We start from the raw sequence: 5,661 nt of genomic DNA, 5'->3' as shown, positions 1-5,661 counted from the left end.
TGTAGACTGGATATTTGCTGGCACCTGTAACAGTATTAGCCATAAAATCACAAATTAAAAGTACATCATATAGACTAACCGATTTCAATCATTACCTTCCTTTTCACATCTCTATACGTGATGGTTAGAGGGACAGTAACTAGTGTCGAGATGGTGTTTTGGGGTTGAGTCATTTCACTGGATGGTGTTTTGGGGTTGAGTCATTTCACTGGATGGTGTTTTGGGGTTGAGTCCTTTTACTGGATGGTGTTTTGGGGTTGAGTCCTTTCACTGGATGGTGTTTTGTGGTTGAGTCCTTTCACTGCGTGGTGTTTTGGGGTTGAGTCATTTCACTGGGGCCTGTATCTTGCTGTATCCTACAATGAACACTCTACCAACTTTACGGTGAACTACTTACAAAAATCTATACAGAGGTAGCAGCTGATCAGCAGATAATGTTACAGCAGGACACATATTGCAACAGGTTTCCACCGAATAGGTCTTGTTCAGGTAGTGTTGATAACATTTGTGTTTTGTGTTATGTACAGGCATCACAGGGATTAATTTTTCTACACCTCCATAAAATCCCTTCTCGGAACTCATCGTGGATATGGATTCTGTGTATCAGTATTTAGGGTAAGATCTATTGTGTCCATTTAACTCTTATAATGTTCTTTAAGAAATAATCCTATGTGAATCTGCATGAAAACACCCCTTCACTTTTCTATCAGAGTCATAATAATGACAAAATATTGGCATGACATTCTGTCAATGTCATATTTCAACATACCTGACATCTCTCTCCCTCTCTGTCTCCGTCTCTGTCTCTGTCTCTGTCTCTCTCATATTTCAACATACCTGACATTGAACATCAATGGATTTGTTTTGTTGAATTTGCAAAAAAACGTCCGTCAACATGCACAATTTTTTGTCTCGTTCTAACCTAGATATCAAGCACAAGCCAACGACGATTCAGAGACTTCAAGGTTTGGTTTGTTTCAAGTTTGTTGAAAACTCCATATTATGTTAACGTCAGGTCTTTGTCTGGTGGGATAAAAAATAAAGAATCCAATCTGGCAAAAAAACAACAACATTGAACTCAAATTCTATCAGCGTCATATTTCACCCTACCTACCACCCTCACTGTGCTCTWCTTTCCCCCCAGCAGGGATCATCTATGGCTGTACGGCGTGGGTACCTTCGTGGTTCTGTGGACGCTAGGCTGGCTGTACAGAGACAGTCTGGAGATAGAGGATATCAAGGAGAAGTATGTGTTTGTGACGGGGTGTGACTCTGGCTTTGGGAACTTGCTCTGTAAGAGGCTGGACCGGCGGGGGTTCAGGGTGATAGCTGGGTGTCTGACRGAGAAAGGGGCTGATGATCTGAAGAGGGCGACTGGGCCGTACCTGAAGACGGTTCTCCTAGACGTGACGAGCACCGGCAGTATACAGAAAGCCATGGAGTACACCAAGCAGGAGGTTGGAGATAACGGTGAGAGACCCATTTGGAGTGGGTTTTTTCCTGACTATGTTCCTGGTTAGTAAAAACTCTGGTAACCTACCCTGGCCTGATCAGAGTCAAGAAAAGCACATGTTGGGCCTAGTCGTTACTCAAACAGCAGTTATGGCAATTAAAACAGATGTCCTTTGCTAAAAACAGTGGAATCAAAGGTACAGAACATCTCTGACTTATCACTTGTCCTCTCTCTCTCTCTCTCTCTCTCTCTCTCTCTCTCCTCCTCCCTCCCTCCCTCCCTCCCTCACCGTCTCTCGTCTCTCCCCTCCACCTCCCTCCCTCCACCCCCACCCCCCCACCCCCCCCCCCCCCCACCAGGACTGTGGGGCATCGTGAACAACGCGGGCGTCCCTGCCCATGGGCCCTCAGAGTGTGGAGTGAGGCTGGAGGACTATACAGTCACCTGAAGGTGAACATGACGGGGGTGATAAGAGATGCCCTCACCTTCCTGCCTCTCATCAAACAGGCCCAGGGGAGGATCTGTGAACGTGGCATCAGTGCTGGGTAGAGTGGCAGCTAACGGTGGAGGATACTGCATCTAAATTTGCTGTGGAGTCTTTCTCAGACTGCCTCAGGTAGGTTACTGCTGTTAGTCTGTTGTTTTTTATTTCATCTCTTTTAGCCCACTTTGGGGGGCTATTTTCCAAGAGTCCAATAGTCTGGGGTGTATTCATTATCTGCACATGTGCAAAACATTTTGCAACAAAAAACATGTTCTATATTGGTCGAGTTCAGGTAGTCCTCCCTGTGCGGCGCCGTTTGCTTCTGTTTGGTTCCTTGTGTAACAACCAGGTACTGTGCAACACACATCTACAGTAGGCAAGTCACAAGTTCAATACAATAAACACTCGTATTGTGGTATTGACCTGGCCTCTGACTGCATAGAAGTTCCCCAGTATAGTACTTCCCTTTCATCTATGCTGTCTTCACTTTACTGTCATCGATGACTTATGTTTTAACATAGGTATGTTTCTATGGAGATACATGAACTGAGTGTGTTTTTAGAGAATGCATGTCAAGCTTGCTGGTCTACCTTTGTTTTCATCAACCTAAACCCGTTGTCAATGTACCTTTTCTTTTAAGGAGGGATATCCACTACTTTCGGGATCAGGGTGTGCATCATTGAACCAGGTTTCTTTAAGACAGCGGTTACCAGTCGTGATCCATCGAGAGAGAGCTGCATCGCCTGGTGGAACCAGCTCACACCTGATGTAAAGGCCAGCTACGGAGACAAATCCTGGATAATGTAAGTAGAGCAAGTTAGTAGCGAGTAGTAGCAGTAGTAGCAGTTAGTATAGTAGTATAGTAGCGTAGTAGTAGTAGTAGTAGTGGATAGCAGTATAGTAGTTAGCAGAGGATGTAGTAGTAGCAGGTAGTAGTAGTAGTAGTAGTTAGCAGTCAGTAGTAAGTAGATAGCAGTCTTAGTGTGCATGGTTAGTAGCAGTAGTAGTAGTAGTAGTAGTAGTAGCGAGTAGTCAGTGTAGTAGGCTAGTATAGTAGTAGTAGTAGCGCATTCACGTATAGTAGGTATAGTAGAGTAGTAGCAGATCAGTTAGTAAGTAGTAGGTGCTAGTAGCGTAGTAGTGTAGCTTGTTAGGCATCAGCCGTGGTGTAGAGTCAGTAGTCAGTGAGAGTAGTATATTAGTTATTAGTGTAGTGGAGTAGCCTAGTAGAAGTAGTGACTAGTGTAGTACGTAGTAGTCAAGGATCAGTGAGTAAGAAGTAGGTCTATTATAATAGTATGTAATAGCAGCCAGCCAGTGTAGTATAGTAGAAAGTATAATTAGTAGAGTTAGTGTAGTATAGTATCAGCTAGAATTGTAGTGACAGACGTTGTTTAGTAGTAAGTAGTGACTCGTAGTCAGAAGTAGTACCGTAGCTGTAGCAGAGTAGTAGTAGTAGTAGTAGCAGCAATCAGTGTAGTAGCAGTAGTAGTAGCAGTTAGTAGTAGTAGCAGTTCAGAATATATAGTTTATAGTAGGTAGCAGCGATAGGAAGTAAGTACTATTAGTATAGTATAGTAGCAACATCAGTAGTAGAAGTAGAGTACTTTAGGAAGTAGTAGTAGCAGCGTAGTAGTAGTAGTTAGTATAGCAGCATCGTCAGTACTTATAGTAGCAGTAGTAGTAGTAGTTAGCAGTAGTAGTAGTAGTGTAGTAGTAGTGTGCAGCACAGTAGAGCACTAGTAAGTGTGCAGAAGAAGTTATCCATGCGGATGGGAATTTTAGGTTAACCAGGGTCTTGTCACACACAGGGTTAAAATCTCAATCTGTTGAGGGGCCAATGAGATTATCTGGTAACTTCCAAGAAAAACCCTTTCTCTTACCCTGTAGCCTTGTCTGACCCTGAACAGCCATATGGCAGAGCCTATCTGCTCGTTCTGTAGCATGACACAGCGTGATGTACAAATCCTATTTTATTGTCACATGCACCAAATACAACAGCGGTGTAGACTTTACTGTAAATGCTGACTTATGAAGCCTTTAAAAAGTAGCCAATTAGCTAATAACAATTTTTTTTATGAAAAAAAGAAAGAAATAGTAACACAATAAAATAACAATAACTGGGCTTTATACAGGGATGTTCTGGAACAAGAACCCTGTGTTGTCCTTGTTCAACATCTCTCCTCTCCTCTCCTCTCCTCTCCTCTCCTCCCTTCTCCTCTCCTCTCCTCTCCTCTCCTCTCCTCTCCTCTCTCCTCTCCTCTTTTGCTATTCTCTCTCCTCTCCTCACCTTTCATTTCCTCCCTCCCTCTCCTCCCCTCTCCTTCAGTCCTATACCATTTACTGTATACAACATCTTAACAGTTTTAAACAATATCACATTTCCCCCCCTCCTCCAACCTGTCCAGACATCCAGATCCAACGGTTGATCATGAACGCGGTGTGTGACTCGGACCTGAGTAAAGTGACTAACTGCATGGAGCATGCCTTGGCGTCTGCCTACCCCCGAACCCGCTACAGTGCCGGCTGGGACGCCAAGTATCGGCTGGATCCCCCTCTCTTACATGCCATCCTGTGTCATCGATATCGGGCTGAAACTGGTGATGCCGCGTCCTGCTAAGAGTGTCTAGAGTTAATTAGCATACAAYACATTGCAATATAATACAATATAAACCAATACTATACAATACTAAAGAATACAAAATAATATATTGTTTGAGTTCAAATGTACAGAACGTAGAGTAGCCTACACATCATAACTCTATTTAGAAAAGTTAATTCAATGCATTTCTTTATACTGTCTGTGTTTTAAAGCTAGATGATGTCCTATAGTTTTGAGAGAAAATTTGAATTTGAATATTTGAATAATTTTGAATAATTTTGCTGTTTGCCAACCTACTGTGCCTTTTCGTAAACATTAATTATGTTGCTTAACTTTGAGCAATATTCTTAACTTTGTTAGCAAAATCTTTATTAAACGTTCCTACAACAAGCAGTTTTTTTAATTTTTTAAACTGCCTTATTGGTTAAGGACTCGTCAGTAAGCATTTCACTGTAAAGTCTACTACACCTGTTGTATTCAGCATTTCACTGTAAAGTCTACTACACCTGTTGTATTCAGCATTTCACTGTAAAGTCTACTACACCTGTTGTATTCAGCGCATGTGACAAATAAAATTTGATTTGATTCTAAAAACCCTCATATTCAATAAGGCTGTTCTTATTGAAATAACTGATGTCCATTATATGAACACAAATAATAAAATGAGACCAATTAATGATTTTGAAAGAGTTTTTGTTATATTCCTCATTTAATAATTGCACAGAACATGTTCCTCTCTGTATACTCCTCACCAGCCTATATCATGACTTCTCCCTACGTACCTCACTTGAGTATTCCAAAACATGGCCTACAGGTTGCAGCCGGCACTTGAGTATTTGAATACGTTGTATCTTTGGCGCCAGACCTTGTGTTAGTCATCTCCTAGAATGTGCTTGATTGTAATTTCTCATTGGTCACYGTGCTGACCAATGCCCGACCTGACAGTACTCCGACGTCGTCGCCAGAGCTCGCTGCCTGTGCTCTCACCGTGACAAGTTTAGAACGTGACAACAGGAKTGTATCTGTTGCTGCTGTTGCCTGCAGTACACCTGTTGTGGATYTGGCCAAAGCGGAACTATCAGACTGCGGAGAAATAGTGGAAAGTAACGAAAATAACGAAAA

The 5,661-nt window shown here is 42.4% G+C and overlaps 1 pseudogene; it reads left to right on the top strand.

The window, feature by feature from the left end:
- The first annotated feature begins 428 nt into the window (after positions 1-428).
- Positions 429-5,202, top strand: LOC112072812 (retinol dehydrogenase 7-like; annotated as a pseudogene).
- The last annotated feature ends 459 nt before the right edge of the window (positions 5,203-5,661 follow it).

The sequence above is a fragment of the Salvelinus sp. IW2-2015 genome, unplaced genomic scaffold, assembly GCF_002910315.2.
Source record: "Salvelinus sp. IW2-2015 unplaced genomic scaffold, ASM291031v2 Un_scaffold2049, whole genome shotgun sequence".
NCBI classification, from domain to species: Eukaryota; Metazoa; Chordata; class Actinopteri; order Salmoniformes; family Salmonidae; genus Salvelinus; species Salvelinus sp. IW2-2015.
The sequence above is the reverse complement of the archived record's forward strand: the minus strand, read 5'-3'. Positions and strand labels throughout refer to the sequence as shown.